Genomic DNA, 19,199 nt, shown 5'->3' with positions numbered 1-19,199 from the left:
AACAGGACCATGATCACCCCTGATTAGTACCAGTATTTGACTACACATTTGTGTAAAAAGTTGCAATTTTATGAGACAGAAAGAATGATATTCACTTGCTATTTAAGTTCAGTCACTTCTATATTTCGTTACTTTTTGTATGAGTTTTTTTTTCACCTATCGAATCGTGCATTAACATGTCTGGCAATGAGTCTCGGTAGTTTGTGCTAAAGGTGGTTTTTATGACTCGTTTACTTATAAATGGGTTGATTTAGGTAATTAGGTTACAGACCATGACATGTATGATTGTTTTTATTGTATTCTTATCGGGCTGGGCCTTTGTTATCTTGTTTTCCAGGCGGTATAAAGAGGCATAACTTCAAAAGAGGTCCAATGACCCACGGGTCAAAGAGTCATCGGGCTCTTGGTTCAATCGGAGCAGCAACAACGCCTGGGCGTGTGTACAAAGGGAAGAAAATGCCTGGTCAAATGGGAGGAACAAAAACCAAGATCCGGAAACTTAAGATTGTCAAAATCGACACTGATTTGTTTGTTGTGATTAAGAAATAGGTGGTACTTAGTTGGATTATCCTTGTTAGTATGTTAATGACATTTTCGGTAGTATGTACTTGTTGATGTTTGGCTGAATATGAGAATTTTCTATGTTATGGATTTTTTTGTTTTGTTTTTAACATGTTACATTTTTCCCCCTGAGATTTGTGTAGACTTTTGCTGTGTTGAATCTGAGAATTTTATATGTTATGGATTTTTTGGTTTTGTTTTTACCATGTTACATTTTATTTTTGCCTCAGATTTTTGTACATTTTTGCTGTATCCGTGTTACATTTTTTTTTTCACTGAGATTTTTGTACATTTTTGCTCTGTGTGTTTGATCATGTGCTTTTGTTGATGGTTGCTTGAATATCTTTTTTTTTTCACGACAACGTTGTATATTAATTAAGAAAATTAGTATATAGAAAAATAATTCACCATTTTGACGAGCATTTTCGGAAATTTTCTTTATACCAACAAAATAATAACAATAAAACATTGTTATTAATGACAATAAATGTGGTGATTGTAGTTAGCAAGATTGAGTTAATAAAAAATAATCACAACATAAAAAGAGGAATCGAACCCAGCCCTCAGCCCCCATTAGATGGAAACCAGTGTGCCACGTCTCAAGTCTTGAAAAGGGTGTTGAGGGCATATATGTATTTTGGCACATGTACGACAATAGTGTTGTGTATTCTTTTTATTATGTGTTTTTTAGGCTAGCCATACTATGTTTTAATTATTTTGTTCTCTATGTTTAAGTGTTTTTTTTATATTAAGTTAATATATCCAGCCATATCTACTAATCTTTTTTGAATAGTTTTTTTTTTTTTTGTTGAACATATAACATGCAACTTTTTTATTCTCTTAAAAATACGTAAAATATAACAAACAACTATTTCATTTCATTCTAAAAAATGTGTAACATATAACATGCAACTCTTTTATTCTCTTAAAAATATGTAACATATAACATGCAACTATTTCATTCTAAAAATGTGTAACATATAACATGCATTGAATGGTAAAAAAACAAGCATTTTTTCTTCTATACTGGGTGTTTACATTTTTTGAAATTATACAGAAAATGTAACGTTATTTTTTGTACTTTTTTTTTGTAAAATGTTACATACAATGTAATACCTATTGCTCATTTTATAGAATGTAACCTTAATAAGATGGTACATATAAAGTAACATTTTTCCTCATTGGTTACATTTTTTTTTCTGTAAAATGTTACATATAATATAATATTTATTGCTCATTTGTAGAATGTAACCTTAATAAGATGGTACATATAAAGTAACATATAATGTAACCTTATTCAACGTGTATATCCAGTTTTTCACCTAATGCTTTTACATTTATTTGTTATATACAACACTGATGGCACAAACACCGATAAATTAAAAAAAAAAAGTATCGTAAAACAACTTTATGAATAAAATACTTAAGTTACAAAATTTTGCTCCCACAAATGTTAAGGTGCAACATTATTATATAACCTAACAACGCATACAACACACTTGTTCCCTAAAAAACAAAATACTTAAGTTACAAAAATATTTTTTTTTCTTTTCTTTCAAATCCTTTGCTGGTGTGTCTGATTCACTGCCTTCCAGCACTGTTACAAAATAAATTGTCAAACATAAATGTAAGAAACCATCTAACAATTTAATGTTACATACCAATTAGTTTCTTTTTTATTTTATTTTCCATTTTTTTAGAAACCCGCTTTTGTTTGTGAAAAAGGGGTTCTAACTTAATTGTCAACATAAATGTAATCTTTTCTTCCCAATAGAACAATTTTAAATTAATTGTCAACATAAATGTAATCTTTTCTTCCCAATAGAACAATTTTTGATCATGTATTCACCCAAACAACTGTTGTATCCAAGCAATTAAGAAGTGAGATTATTCAAAAGAAAGTAAAGAGGAACAAAGAGGGTAAAAAGATTTCTTGTCATTGATATTGAATGCAAGAGAATCCGATACTGTTTCCAATAACTTGTTCACATTATTCAAATCACCATCTATAATCATAATCCTCTCAAAAAAAAAAAAAAAAAAAAAAAAAAAAAAAAAAACCTCAATTTACTTGAGCTTTTTGTAACGCTTAAAAAAACATGTGTTGAACTTTAACAACAACCAAACAATCCATAGAAACCCCATTTTTAGTAGTATGATAAAATCCCCTTTTCAAATCATCAAAACGACCCTTTTACACTTATAAGCTAGATTTGAAAACCCTTTTTTTGATATTAATCCGTGTTATAACAAAACCCTCAATTAATGCTAAACAAAAGCCATAAAAATTTCACAAAAACACTTTTTTTCTACCCAAATCTAACATTTTTTTCATGGTTTTTAAAGAAACAAACACATAAAGAAACGCCATTACAGAAATCAACAAAGAACCGACGCACCTGAAATTCCCTCGTTTTTAGGCTAATTATCTCCGGCGGGGATCGTTGAAATTCTCCGGTGACTGTTGAAGATCTTCGGCGATCGTTGATTTTCTCCGGCGATCGTTGATTTTCTCCGGCGATTTTGAATATCTTAAGAGATTTTTCTCCGGTGATTGTTGGTATAGATGAACATCTATGGTGATTTGGGTATAGATGAAGAAGGGTTGATGAAGATTTTGGAAGAGAGAGAATGTCTTTTGATGCTTTGAAATAATGAAAAGTGATGTAGTGATTGTCTGGATCCATGTAGAGTTTTGTCTCTTTGTAAGAGATTGAATTAATCTTTCCCATATTACCCCTAAGGTACAATAAATGTATTAAAAAATGGAGAAAAAGGGGAACAAAACAAACTAATGGCTCAAAGTGAATCTCAGCCATTCATTTAGGTTGATCAATGGTGATTAATGGGTTTTCAGGGTTTAGTCAACTAGAGTGGGTTTTCGATTTATCCTTGCCCTAAACAATAATTACTAAGTATCAAATCACATGGACAAGTACTTATAGTATATAACTTAGAAGACTAAAATTACAAGCGGATTTTCTAAATAAAGTACCAAATTATCTTTAAAGCGAACACTAAATGGTTTTTAAAAGACATATATATATATATATATATATATATATATATATATATATATATATATATATTGCTATTAAATATATAACATTATATTTACTTAAGCCGTGTAATACACGTGTTCAATATTTACTTCCAATTTTAAATTTATGTTACTATCAATATGTTTTCATCTTAAAAATGGTCCAACTTCCTAAAAACATTGAGTTTTAAATATTAAACCTAATTTCAATCATATTACGCAACTAAAGACATTATCATTATGCTAAATAAAGACATTATATAATATTATAAAAACTTTAATTTGAATATTTAAATGTCAACTACTAATTAAAAAAGTTGTTGTAGACGCTAACATTTATAGTTTAAAAAACTTTAGTCCTACCTTTTTAAACGTATACTTTATTTTTAGTATGATTTTTTTAATATGTAATATTTTCTATATAATGATGATATTCGTATCTTCTCTCATGATCCATATATCTAAAAATAGTATTTATATCAAAGTATTTATTATATCATTAATATACATAATAGAATTTAATTACAATTCATTTACCATAACCTCATAACTTATAATTATTTTTAAAAATACTTATAATTTTATGATCATTATTTTTTTTTATTTTTTAGTGTTACTTCTTTTTAAGACATAATAAAATGGATTGCAGTATCTCAAAAGAGAAGTGAAAACTTAAAAAATTATTTTGAATAGCGAAAATATAACTGTTCTTTTGTTTTACTATTTTATCTAAATAAGTCATGTCATTAATAAGGATTATATACAAGTTTATAATTTATATTTTTTCGTCATTTAACACGTGTAATACACGGGGTTGTAAACTAGTTCAAGATTATATAGAAATCCTGTTTTATTTCATTCTTGTTCATTTCTTCTAGAGATTAAAGATTAAATCATTGCAACAATATATATGATCAGCTTGGGATATATATAATTCCTGCTCATTGGAATATTCTATTATACATAAGGAACTAATTCATATATATATTAATTCAACACATAACCGAACAACAGTGAATTGACGGTAACGGCCGTTAATTAATTTCCCCCCTGCGTAGTTTCCGCCAAATTGATTTCCATCTCCCCAAAATTAACCGGATTTGACCACAGTTTGATAACAACTCAGTTTCACGCCACAGGTCTTTCTCGGCGTTTGCAACTTTTGTCCCCAAACAGAAAGAACGGGTATGGAGCAAGAGCTGTTGGTAAAGATGACCGACGCAAACCAGTTTTCTTTAATTTCACACACTTACGAACCCAAAATCCAATTATTCACACTCGATTGCATTTCACCTTTACATTTTCCATCGATCTTGAAAATACCCACCACTGTTCTTCACCCAAATCGTAAGTTCTTCACTCTTTTGTTGCTCTTCTGTTGTAAAGTTTGAATCTTTACGTGTTTTTTGAGTTCTTTTTGGTCTCCTGAGGTTCAATTATATTGTTTCTGTATTGATTCATTGATTTGTATCTAGACGTTAGTTGGGTGTGTGGTAGATCTGTAATTAATGTGGGTTGTTGTGGGTTCATTTGGGGAAATTGAATTTAGGGTTTGTAACATTTTGTGTTGATATGGGGTCAGTGGGTGAAGAGGGTATAGTGAATTTGATGTCTGCAAGAAAGTTGTTGAAGGGTAATTTGGAGAAAAGTAAAGGGTTAGGGTTACAGTTGCAAAAAGCTGGACTTAGGTTAGAAGAGATTAATTAACGGTTACCGGGTTTGGAAGCTGCGGTGTGTCCGATTCGCGCGCAAAGGGACGCGCTTGATGCGGTTGGTGGGCATATTAACAAGGCTGTTGTTCCGGCAGCTGCGGTTTTGAAGGTATTTGATGCGATACATGGGTTGGAAAAGTCGTCGGATCCGCAGTCGGATCTTTCGGGGTATCTTAAGGTGTTGGATAACTTGCAGGAGGCGTTGCAGTTTTTGTCGGATAATTGTGGGATGGCGATTGAGTGGTTGGATGATATCGTTGAGTATTTACAGGATAATAACGTGGCTGATAAACGGTATACGATTAGTTTGAAAAAAGCACTAGATTATTTAAAAGAGTTGCAGAATGAAGAAAAGGGTCGGCTTGACGGTGGGCTTTTAGAGGCTGCGTTAGATAGATTAGAAGGCGAGTTTCGTCGTCTTTTGACTGAAAATAGTATCCCCTTACCTATGTCTTCGTCCCCTTTGAAAGACGAACAAGCATGTATTTCCCCGTCTCCGTTGCCGGTTCCTGTAATTAAAAAGTTGCAAGAAATTATCGGGGGATTGATTGCTAACAACAGACTAGAAAAATGCAAATCTGTCTACGTGGATGTTCGTAGCTCGATTGTTAGAGCAAGTTTGCGGGCGCTAAACTTGGATTATTTGGAGATTTCAGTTTCGGAGTTCAATAACGTGCAGAACATTGAGGGTTACATAGCGAATTGGAGTAAGCATTTAGAGTTTGCGGTTAAGCATTTATTCGAGGCTGAATATAAGCTTTGCAACGATGTTTTCGAGAAGTTGGGATTGTATGTATGGCGGGGTTGTTTCGCAAATATAGCGGCACAAGCGGGCATGCTTGCGTTCCTCCAGTTTGGGAAAACGGTCACCGAGAGTAAGAAGGACCCGATAAAGTTATTGAAATTATTAGACATTTTTGCATCTTTAAACAGGTTAAGATTGGATTTTAACCGTCTTTTTGGTGGGGCCGCGTGTGCTGGAATTCAAAACCTCACAAGGGATCTTATCAAAAGGGTGATTGAAGGTGCTTCCGAAATTTTCTAGGAGCTTTTGCTTCAAGTGGAGTTACAACGACAAGCACCGCCACCGCCAGATGGCGGTGTACCGAGACTTGTATGTATTAATTTCAAACATGACAGAGGAATAGTAAATTGACGTTAACGGCTGTTAGTTGATAGCACTTTTACTTTGTTTTTTTTTCCCACCACCTGCAGCACATATGTCGACTCGACCATCTCTTTATTTTTCCCCCCAACCAGCACATATACTCAACTCTCATACGTAACCTCAAATTCTCGCCATATTTTAGAGTGAGAAGAAACAGTACGGCCAACTGTTCCGGCGCATCCTTAGTTCCAGTCTTACGCTTAGGTTTGTGGTAGCTGTTTGCTCGACTGGGTGGTTCTACCTGGAAGTTAGATGACGGCTGCGCCTTCACAATTTTGGGGGTTCATGCGATTGGTGGTTTTGTAGGGCTTATTGGATGACAACTGTAAAGAGCAGTTGGTCATACAGGACATACTCGACAACTAGGGTTCCGTCATCTTCCGGTTAGCATTCGCAAACATCCTTTTTAACTTAATTAATTAGACTTTTCTAGGCCCGTTCAGATCTTTTTGATTTGATCACATTTGTGTTAGCCTGAACCATTAATTGGTCCATATACAATATATGAAAGAACAAATATAAGTTTTTTACCCTTGATAAATATTAGTAGATTCTGATGGGTTACGGGAGCAAAAAAAAAAAGATAAGGTGTTGGAACAAGCAAATGTGAAAGGCATATGACAAAAGATTTAAGTGTTGCCCATTAGTCTTCGTTTACTGGTTGATGTTATGTTAAACAGGGAAAAGGAGGAACCATTTTCTACTTATAGAATTTTCTATTGAACGAGGTGTTGGTGTGTAAGCAATCACCTTCCTTAACTATTGATAATTTTTCAATTTCTTTCAATTACAATCTTACTATTGATTATTTTCTGGTTTGTACATGTTACAATTCGAAGGCGGCGTTCATGCAACATGATCTCTTGTACAGAAGAAAAGTAATACCATGTTCACAGCTTCAGGATGAATCAACAGCTACCTCTTTGACTAAAGAATCATAAACTGCCAAACAATTGTGATAGTTCAATCATAAACTGATGCCTATGTTCAGTTACTCCCACTTTTTCTTATTATTTGTTTTCTCTGTTTCAATTATTGTCCTTCGATGTTGCAATTGGCAATGCACTATCTTCTCTTTTTGGCAAGGCATAATGAGGCATACTTCGCCAGCCGCAACGCGGCGGAATACATCCTAGTTAATATCAAGCTGGAATGAGGGGCGGGCCCATCCTTTCAGTATAGGGTAAAGTGACCCACAATTTTTAAATATATATATTAACTATGTTATTTATACACTATAAATTATCAATTTTTTTTGTGCATTATGAGTTGTACAACATGTTGGGGGAGTTTTTCAAAAAAAATGTTGATTTTATACTTTAAGTCCAAAAGTATTTGATGTATTATTTTTAGCCCAAAACTATTTGGGTTATAATTATTAACCCAAAATTTTTTATCTTTTCAATTTAACCTAATAACTTTTTTACTTTTGTTGGTGCACTTGTGTCTGTACTTTGTCTGTATTCGGTCTATATGTAAACGATGTCCAAGTTAGACTTGTAAGTTTGACCAAGTCAACTATCCTCCTAGTTTGACTTGGCCAAACAGTTGGTAAATATTGAAAGATGTTTGTCTGTATCGAAGGATAGCCTCGAAGGATACTGTTGATCCTTCGAGGTGCTCGAAAGATATGCTTCGAATGTTAGATCTCGAAGGATCATCCTTCAAGGTCAATGCTTATCTTTCGAATGAAGTGTACTCGATAGATGATCCTTCGGACCATCTATCGGATCCTTCGGACCAGACATCTTGGGCTGGGTATAAATACCCATGCAGTGTGTTGTGTTTCATTTTTGATGCACACAGACAAAAGATAGAGCTGAGAGCATTCTGTCCGAAACACACACACACATAGTGAGAGTTTGCAAGTTAGATTTGTAAACATTGTGCTTGTAACCGGAACCTTCATACGTATTAATACAGTGGTGTTAATCGGTGAATTCTTGTGTGTTTGTTTCTCTACTTGCATCATCCCGGTTTGCTCGCTAGCTTGGATTCCGCACTCGCTAGTGAGTTTGTATAACAAGGTTTAGGTTTGTTCTCGATCCTCCGAGAAAAGGGACCTACAAGTGGTATCGGAGCTTGGCTCTTTACCTTGTTTAAAACCGGGTTGTTCGAGTTCTTGGTGTGTTTGGACACTAGGTTTAGCACCCGTTTTGGTGGTTTTTCTTGCTTTTCTAAACTGAAAAACGGTTTCTAAACCTTCGGGAGTGTTCAAGGTTGGGTTGGGTAACTTGAAAACTTGTTTTTAAGTGAGTTTGATTTTTCCGGTCATATTCCGATTATCATTCCGGTGAACTGGTTGAGGATAAGGTTGCCTATTTTTAGTAAACTTTTTGAAAGTCAAAAAGTTTGGTGAAAAGTTGTTGGCAGACCATATCCTTTCTGCCGAAAGTTGGTACACCAACCTGTCACTTTTCTCACCAACCCATCAGTACTTTTGTCAGTGTGTCAGCCGTCGAAAGATAACTTTCGAGCTCGAAGGATCATCCTTCGATCAAGGAGATTCGAAAGATAACCATCCTTCGAACGTCTTTCGAAGTCAGTGTGTTATCCTTCGAGTCAAGGAATCTTTTCGATAGATACATCCTTCGAGTTACTGTTCATTACAAAAGATAAGGATCCTTCGTGTTGGGTGAATCTTTCAAGGTTATCTTTCGAGGTTATTGTTCGAGCCATCAACAGTGATCCTTCGAACACTGTTGATTCTTCGAACAATTGTCATCTTTCGAGGCCTGTGTTCGAAACATAAGGAGAATCTTTCGAAATCATCCTTCGAAAGATAAGGACCCTTCGTATAGTCAATCTTTCGAAGTCAATCCTTCGAAGTCTTTGTTCGAAACTCAACAAGGATCTTTCGAACCTTGTTGATCATTCGAACAAGTATTGATCTTTCGAACAGGTTGTATCTTTCAGTTCATATCTGTTTTGCACTTAACAGTTTGTGGTGTGTAGGTTTGGTACTTATATTATATCAAAATGAGCTGTACAAGTCCATGGGATTGGAGTTTGGACTCACGAACCAATCAAGAGTTAGTCACTGCTGCAGATTGGGCAAAGAGTATGATTCCACAGCCATCAATCAGTCCAAGTCAATGGGCTTTGGTATCCAATCAAAATCAAAGTCTTCAGAACCTTCTGATTAGTGAGAGTGAAACTGGCAGCAACAATCGTCCACCTAAGTTGAACCATATGAACGATTTTCCATCATGGAAAAACCGTTTTCACACATACGTTCAAGGGCAAAGCACTGATCTTTGGACGTGTTTCATCAATGCGTTCAATACTAATCTTGAAACTGCTGCGTCAACTTCAGAGGGTTATGCCAATATGCTTGAAAATGACAAGAAGGCTTATGAGTTGGAGAAAAAGGCCTTTGCCACACTTACTCAAGCACTCAACAAAGACATCTACCATCAGTTCTCATATTGCAAGTCCACGAAAGCATTGTGGGATGCCTTAGTTGCTAGAGGAGAAGGCAATGCAGCTGCTCGAAAATCTCGGCATGATTTGTTGAAGAAAGAGTTTGAATCCTTTCAGTTTTTGGAAAACGAGACTCTGAATGATATGATCACACGTTTCTATCATTTGATTAGTGAGATGTGTGCTTATGGAGTTGTCTCTACTCAACAAGACATGGTGAGTAGATTTGCTGACGCCTTACCTCCAAAGTGGAGTTCTTTCATTGAGCTGTTGAAGCATACTGGTACTCTAGATCAAGTCAACATCTATGAGTTCATTCAAAAGCTGGAACATAAAAACGATGAAGAAATTAGGAAAGCAAGGCGTGCTCCAGCTCCTCAGAATACAGAAATGTATCTTCCAGGATTCGATGCTTTGGCAAGATCCGCTGCAGCTCAGCAACAGCAACCTAAGCTGCAGACTGCATTTGTGTCGAATACAAGTTCAAGTTCCTTTCCGTTTCCTCAGTCAACAGCTGCTCCACCACAACCTCAATTCGATCCGAGGTCTTACATTCCTGTTCCAACACAGCCACAACCACAACCTCAACAACAACAACAGCAAGCTCACTATACAAGCAATCCTCAACCTCAACCCCAAAGTCATCACACAATCCGAGTCGACAACTCAAATCTTTCACACCTTAGTATTGAAGTTGCTAAGGAACATATGGAGATTATCAACACCATGGTCAGTGCATACTGTGGGGTTGGTAGCTGGTCAGCTTGGAAACATCAATATGACCAATGAAGATTATGATCAGATCGACAAGGAAGAAATGGAGTTGATGGATATTAAATGGGCTTTTGCTAGTGCGGTTAGAAGGGCAAAAGATTTCATGGCTCGAACTGGAAGAACTTCGTTGGAAGGAAAGAAAAACACGAAGTATGGGTTTGATATTAATGCCGTCACGTGCTTTAACTGTGGCGAGAAAGGGCACTTTAAACGTGAGTGCACTCGACCAACGAAACACGGCAATTACAACCCTTTCAGAAACCAGACGAATGTGAATGCCCAACAAGAAAACCGTGAACGGAGGATGGTGGCAGTGAATAACAATCAGGGACAGCCTGGAACTACCAATCACAATCGGGCTTTGGCTGTTCAAGCTGATGAAGGCTGTGACTGGTCAGTGCAGTTTGGGGAAGGTGATCAGGGAAGTGGAACTGCTTTGTATGCTAAAGTCATCGAGCAGGTTCATAAAGAAGAATCTTCTGGGAGTGATGACAGTTCTGGTTATTCTGGAAGTTCAGACGAAGAAGGCTCTGTTTCTGGGGATAATCACTCAGAGCCTGATGAGGAAGAAGGTGAAGATATTCAGGATCTTCTGAATGAAGCTGATGAGCTTAAATGTCAGAAATCAATTCTGATTAGGAAGGCTGCTGCTACATCAACGGAAATGGAAAAGCTATTTTCTGAAGATAGAGCTTTTTCTTTTCAAACTGCCTTTATGGCAAATGGTTCAGCCTCTACTAGTCAGGTAACTTCTGAACCTCCTACTCCTAGTATTTGTAAATCATGTGCAGAGATGAAGCTTGAATCAGAAAAGCTTCATAGTCATAACCAGAATTTGGTTATTGAACTGTCGAAATGCAAAGAGGCAAACATGGCTTTAACTCGGAATGAAAAAGAATTTAAATCTGTAATAGAAACTTTAAAGAAAAATGTGTCCGAGGTTAACAAAGTAGTTTACCACAAGCAAGTGAGTATAAATGAATATATTAACATTGTGGAAGAAACTAAAAAGCAATTAGCCATTGCCCAATGCGAACATGATGCGATCAAACAGAAATTGGATAGTTATTCTAACTCCCAATTTGTGCTTGATCACATCATCGATGTTCAACAACTAAAGGGAAATCAGAAAGGCATAGGGTATAACAAATGTCCGCCCCCCTTGATGAACAACTATACCAAGATGCCTGATGAGGAAGAAATGCCTCGGTATGAACCCAGTGTGCCTCTTGATGTTGAGGAGTTTACTACTGGCCTTGGGTTCAAACCGGACAATTCTTCAAACACAGCCTCTAAGGAACAAGAAACTTCACCATCCATGAAGCAAAGTCCTCCAATTATCGAGGACTATGAGACATCGGATGATGAATCAGAAGTGGCTGTAAGTGATCAGGATAAATCACTTAGCAAGATGAAAGGAGTAGATATTCCACGAGAGAATCACATCCTTTGTGATCCTGATACTCCTGAGATTCCATCTGTTAAGAAGCAAGTGATTGATCCTGTCAAGGTTGATGAGACAGGTGTGTCTACTGTTAAAAGCAGTAATGTGTTGTACACTTTGGTTGGAGATAATAAAATCTACTCAGATCATGTTTTTCCAATTAAAAATGTAAATAAATCTTTGATTGACAAAGTCTTTGAAGACAATACAAACAAATTTTTGGGAAAAACACTTCCGGGAATTGTGGTAACACAATGTGATCCAATTCCTAAGGCTGAGATTAGAAAACAGTTTGGTAATCAAAAATCTCCAACCACTCAACAACCTACTGCTTCTAAAGGTAAACAACAACAACGAGCTCCAAAGCCAAAGGCTAAGGTTGAATCAAAAGGAGCTCGTTACATGAAGAAAGGAAAAGATGTTAAATTTGTAGCATCAAGAGGTACAGATAAAATTGAGACTTTTGAAAACAAATCAAACACTGATTTTGTACAACAAGTCAAGATTTTAAAACGTAACAGTGATAACAATTACACCCAACACACAAACGGGTGTGATGAAAGAGCAAGTACCTCAGGTTCTACAAGTTCAACATCTGGTAGTCGATCAAGTTCTCCTAAGTCTGTTGAAAGGAGAACTTGTTTCAAATGTGGAGAAATTGGGCACATTATCAGAAACTGCCCAAATGCTCCAAAGAAGAAATCGGTTGAAAAAGGTCCACCTGAATCAGTTCACCTTCAACGTCGATCAGTTTCACCTAAACATGATAAACGAACTGTAAAAGAACAAGAAACTAAACAACGACGTAAGAACATGAAAACTGTTGAAAAAGCTTTAAAATCTGAAGTTAAAACAGTGCAAAAGGAACCAAGTGTGTCACAACCTGTAAAACCAGAATCTTCAAAAACTGGTAGGCACAGACAAACATGGTTACCTAAGTCGGGTGACAATTCAGGGGGAGCAGTTGTTCTTAAAAATCATCAAGAGATTGAGCTCACGTTTCGTGATGCCAAGGGACGACCCAAGACCACTAAGGCTTGGGTCCCCATTCTCAACTGATGTGTTTAATTGACATGTGCAGGATGTTCTAGGAGGAACTATGAATAGTCATTGGATTGTTGATAGTGGAGCATCCAGGCACATGACTGGCGACTTACGGCTCCTATACGACGTGAGAAATATTAGAGGAGGGTATGTTGCTTTTGCGGGTGATAAAGGTGGGTACATCACTGGAGAAGGAAGTATCTCCAATGGTATCGTGTGCTTTGATAAGATCAATTATGTGAAGCAAATTGATCACAATCTTCTAAGTGTGTCGCAAATCTGCGATAAAAAGTTCTCAGTAATTTTTGATGACGCTGGCTGCTATGTGCTGAAACCTGGATTCAAAATTCCACAAGAATGGATTCTCTTATCGGCTCCGAGAGTTAATGATCTTTATATTCTCGATATGAGCCAGGCGATTACTACATCTGCACAAGTCACTTGCTTTGTCTCAAAAGCCACAGAAAAGGAGTCTATATCTTGGCACAGAAGAATGGGACACATTCACTTGAGAAAGATGAACCATTTGGTGAAAAATAATCTTGTGAATGGTGTGCCTGTGAGAAGTTTTCATCTACAAGATATCTGTGTCTCGTGCCAAAAGGGGAAGCAAACAAAGAAGTCTCACCCTTTGAAGAAAATCAACACTGTCAGCATGCCTCTCGAACGTCTTCATATGGACCTTTTTGGACCTATGAAGCACAAGACAACGTTTGGTGATGCTTATTGTTTAGTAGTTACTGATGACTACTCTAGATTTTCTTGGGTATCTTTTATGGCACACAAGAGTGAAACTCCTGGCATCCTCAAGGATCTTCTTACAATGTTGGAGAATCTCTATACGTTGAAAGTGAAAAGGATCCGAAGCGACAATGGAACGGAATTCAAGAATCAAGTTATGGATGAGTTTTGTACGTCTAAAGGCATTCTTCATGAGTACAGTTCTCGTTATACTCCACAACAAAATGGTGTCGCTGAGAGGAAGAATCGGACGATTATAGAAACTGCAAGAACAATGTTAGTAGAGTCGGAACTCCCTATTCAATTCTGGGGAGAGGCTGTATCGGCTGCCTGCTACACGTTGAACAGAGTTCTTACAGTTAAGAGACATGGCAAGACTTGCTTCGAACTCCTTCAGAAAAGGAAACCGGATCTTTCTTACCTTGAACCGTTTGGTGCTCCATGTACTATGATTGAGCCGGATGGAAAGTTTGGTGCAAGAGCTATCGAGGGTTTCTTCCTTGGATATGCTACTCCGAATTTTCGTGTTTGGAATCTAGCTACCAAAAAGATTGAGCTATGGAGCGAAGTTAGGGTTCAAAGGTACACGAGTCCTGTTAGGGCTCCGGGTGATCCGTGGATGTTCGATTATGATGGACTATTTGACTCCTTCAATCTGCCAACCTTTGACGAAGAATCAGCAGCGGCTCGGATGTTGCTGGAAAGTGACAACGCTGCTGTCTCGCCATTGGTTAGACCTATTGTTGTTGACCCTCAAGCTTCTTCGTCAGTCAACAACATGGTTCAAAATGAGGTTTTTGAAGATGCTGCTGATTATAATGACTCTTCTGAAGATGATGAATATCATGATGCAGCCGAAGGATCTTCAGCTCCAGCTGCTCCTGTTCAAGGTGCTTCAGTAGATACACCTCATACGCAGAATGTAGACACTGCTGAAGGGAATGCATCCACCTCTACCCACATTCCTGGTGTGGAGTTGGTTGTTGATCTTAATCTTACCAATTTGGGTATCAATGCTCGTGTGCCAGATAATCCTGAAATGCGGATTCACGATACCCATCCCCAGCAGAATATTATAGGAGATGTCCATCGCGGTGTGCAGACGCGTAATTAGCTGAGAAACAACCGGAATGCTGGTTTGTATTCAGCTATAAGAGAATCTGGCCAACAGAATGACTGGTCCTTCGCGTGTTACGTGTCACAAGAAGAACCAAAGTCGTGGAAAGAAGCATTGAAAGATAGTGCTTGGGTTGAAGCCATGCAGGAAGAATTACAGCAATTTCACAAGCTTGGAGTTTGGAAGCTTGTTGAAAAACCTGAGAACTACAAGAAGATTGGCACTCGATGGGTCTTCAAATGCAAGAAAGACGACCGTGGAGTGGTTATTCGAAACAAAGCTCGTTTAGTCGTTCAAGGTTTTCGTCAGATAGAGGGGATCGACTACAACGAAGTCTATGCACCTGTTGCACGTCTGGAAGCTATTCGGATCTTTCTGGCTTATGCCTCATTCAAAGGATTCAAGGTTTACCAGATGGACGTCAAAAGTGCATTTCTACATGGTGTGGTTGAAGAAGAGGTATATGTCGAACAGCCTCCAGGTTTTGAAGATCCTGTCCATCCCGATCGGGTTTGGTTGCTCAACAAAGCTCTATATGGTCTTCATCAAGCGCCACGAGCTTGGTATGCAACTTTATCTACATATCTGCTGGAGAACGGTTTTCGAAGAGGTCTTATCGATTGTACTCTCTTCATCAAAGAACAAGATGGTGATCTTCTTCTGGTACAGGTATATGTTGATGATATTATTTTTGGTTCTACTAATGATGTTTTGTGTAGGAATTACGAGCGCATCATGCAGGATAAGTTCGAGATGAGTGCTATGGGAGAAATGAATTTCTTTTTGGGCCTACAAGTGCAACAAACGGAGTCTGGGATTTTCATCCATCAGACTAAATATGTTGGAGACATCTTGAGCCGGTTCCAGATGTCCGATGCAACGCCCATTGGTACCCCATTGCCAACTAATCACGGAATAACTCCTGACTTGAAGGGTGAACCTGTTAGCCCTTCATACTATCGCGCGATGATCGGATCCCTTATGTACCTCACAGCATCAAGGCCAGATATAATGTACCCAACGTGCCTGCTTGCCAGATATCAAGTTAACCCGAAGGCCTCACATCTTGCAGCTGTCAAAAGGATTTTTCGTTATTTGAAGGCTTACCCCGACACCGGTCTGTGGTATCCTAGGGATAATAACTTTGACTTAGTCGCATTCAGTGATTCTGATTTTGGCGGATGTAAAATCGACGGTAAATCCACAACGGCTGGATGTCAGTTCTTAGGAAATCGCCTAGTCACATGGAAGTGCAAGAAGCAGACGTGTGTCGCTACATCAACATGCGAAGCTGAATACATTGCTGCCTCAAGTTGTTGCTCACAAGTTCTTTGGATCCAACAACAATTGCGGGACTACGGTTTTGAATTCCTAACTACTCCTATTTACGTTGATAATTCTGCTGCTTTAGATATCACTAAAAATCCTGTGCAGCATTCAAAGACCAAACACATCGAAATCAAATATCACTTCATACGTGATTGCTTTGAGAAAAGGCTAATCGATGTTGTTAAGGTCCACACCGATGACCAACGTGCCGACTTATTTACCAAAGCTTTTGACAAATCTAGATTTGACTTCTTATTATTGGTAAATGGCATTAAGGTCAAGCAAGAGTAAACCAACATCGGAAAATCATTTTTGTAAATATCTTTGTGTTTTAAATTTCTCTTAGTTTATTGATTTTAGGGGGAGTAAATCCAAAAATCTGAAAATCCAAAAACATCGAAAAATTTCAAAAACACAAAAACAATAGAAAATCAAAAATGAGTTTCCTGGCGAGCAAAAGAGAAAATGATAGTACATCAGTGGTCTATCCAAACCTCTTTAAACCTTAAATGCAAAACGATAAGCAGCTCTATATAAGATGTATCGGTAGGCTCACAATCATTTTAAAGTGTGCAGGGTGATATAAATCTTAATCGACTGAAGACCAGGTGGGAACCACTCATTGGCATATGGTCTTAGTACCGAAATTTCGTTTGATAGATTGCCGAGGTTCTGAGATATTCGGTCTTTATGCTGCTTATCATCTGGGTATCATGGTTGTATCTTTTACCGAAAAATAACGGGGACGCAAGTCTAGATCTTCCATGATACTATACATACGTGTACATATTACATACTGCATTCGACCTCAATAAGTGATAAACAATCACATGTCCAAATCAAATAAGTGATAAAATATCACATTTATCCGGGTGTCAAGTTCGTCTCTCTGCTGTACGGAAGTACTGACCTGTTCACGGACTTGCACCTGTGCCCTCATGCATACGAAAATCAAGTTCCTCATCAATAAGTGATTATATCACATAGGGCTTGTTTTCAAATCAAAATAAGTGAGTATCTCACAATTTATACGGTCAAACAGATGATAATCGGTATACTCACCGGTAAGATGAACTCTCGTGCATACCTTGATACGGGAATGTGTCGTGATGTGGATGAACACCGGTCGGTAAGTATAAATCATACCTTAACGTATCCCCTCGCCATGATTACATCTGATAAGTTGAGTTTAAGTGGACAACAATACCGATAATTGTTATAGGATGCTTATCTTAATGTTAACTAACTGAACAACAAGAGTGTTTTGGCATGACCGTACACTGATATGATTCTCTTACCCTCGAAACTCGCAAAAAGAATGTCTGTATATATTTATTTACTGCTTAACTTTTATTGTTTTTCTTTTAAACAGTTTCGTCGTTTGGTGCATATCAGCACGACATTAGCGGTGATGTCGTTTGATAACACTCAAAGGATTTTAAATTGTTGTCTTTTAATTTCAAAAATACCAAAAAGATTTTAGGTGTGTTTTAATATAAACTTTATAAAAACCAAAAAGATTTTATTTCTGCTTTATTTTCGATCGTACGATGTTGGAGCTCGAGTCTTCGTTACCTGAAACCTGACCGAAAACCGAATTGACTAAATCTTCATAAACGGTCGAAATTTGCAAGTTTTGAAAGTTAAACTAAAAATTGACAAATTTATTAAACTTTCAAACTGTCGGACGGTGTTTGATTGTGACATGGTCATTCGTGTGTCACTTGTTTATGATGAACTATATTCCAAGCAGTTGTTCTCATTATGCGTTTAGATTTCTTGCATGTGCAGATTCTAAAGGATAGGAGAACATGGTCGATGACAAGCTTCGGGATGAAGACACGACGAGAAGGCGCTCAAAAGATGAAGATGATCGAGTTGCCGCTGGCCATCATCAACACCACAAGGATCTCACTTCATAAAGATAAAGTTTTTTCACGAGCATAACTCAAGGGGGAGCTTATGTTAAGGGGGAGTTTGTCAACACACTTCCTACATGATACGGGTAGTTTGTTGATACACTCTCTGCTTTCAAGACGTGAAGACTTTGAAGATCCTCCGACAATGAAGACTTGAAAGGACATCAGAGTTCTGGTAACTCGAAGACCAAAGACCGTCGAAGTTCGAGACGAGTCTACAACTATAGAAGATAAAGACAAAGCTACAGCCAAGGGGGAGTTTGTTGGTGCACTTGTGTCTGTACTTTGTCTGTATTCGGTCTATATGTAAACGATGTCCAAGTTAGACTTGTAAGTTTGACCAAGTCAACTATCCTCCTAGTTTGACTTGGCCAAACAGTTGGTAAATATTGAAAGATGTTTGTCTGTATCGAAGGATAGCCTCGAAGGATACTGTTGATCCTTCGAGGTGCTCGAAAGATATGCTTCGAATGTTAGATCTCGAAGGATCATCCTTCGAGGTCAATGCTTATCTTTCGAATGAAGTGTACTCGATAGATGATCCTTCAGACCATCTATCGGATCCTTCGGACCAGACATCTTGGGCTGGGTATAAATACCCATGCAGTGTGTTGTGTTTCATTTTAGATGCACACAGACAAAAGATAGAGCTGAGAGCATTCTGTCCGAAACACACACACACATAGTGAGAGTTTGCAAGTTAGATTTGTAAACATTGTGCTTGTAACCGGAACCTTCATACGTATTAATACAGTGGTGTTAATCGGTGAATTCTTGTGTGTTTGTTTCTCTACTTGCATCATCCCGGTTTGCTCGCTAGCTTGGATTCCGCACTCGCTAGTGAGTTTGTATAACAAGGTTTAGGTTTGTTCTCGATCCTCCGAGAAAAGGGACCTACAACTTTCAATTTTAGTCTGCTGAACTTTT

The 19,199-nt window shown here is 37.5% G+C and overlaps 1 long non-coding RNA gene and 1 pseudogene across 1 annotated transcript; both read left to right on the top strand.

The window, feature by feature from the left end:
- Positions 1-4,636: 4,636 nt before the first annotated feature.
- Positions 4,637-7,542, top strand: LOC118481253. Its single transcript, XR_004865079.1, has 2 exons — positions 4,637-4,948; positions 6,624-7,542. It is a non-coding gene; the product is annotated as an uncharacterized LOC118481253 (long non-coding RNA).
- On the top strand, positions 5,044-7,607 carry LOC110867024 (annotated as a pseudogene).
- The last annotated feature ends 11,592 nt before the right edge of the window (positions 7,608-19,199 follow it).

This window comes from Helianthus annuus, chromosome 1, assembly GCF_002127325.2.
Source record: "Helianthus annuus cultivar XRQ/B chromosome 1, HanXRQr2.0-SUNRISE, whole genome shotgun sequence".
Classification (NCBI taxonomy): domain Eukaryota; kingdom Viridiplantae; phylum Streptophyta; class Magnoliopsida; order Asterales; family Asteraceae; genus Helianthus; species Helianthus annuus.
Note: the sequence above shows the minus strand (reverse complement) of the source record. Positions and strands in the feature narration are given on the sequence as shown.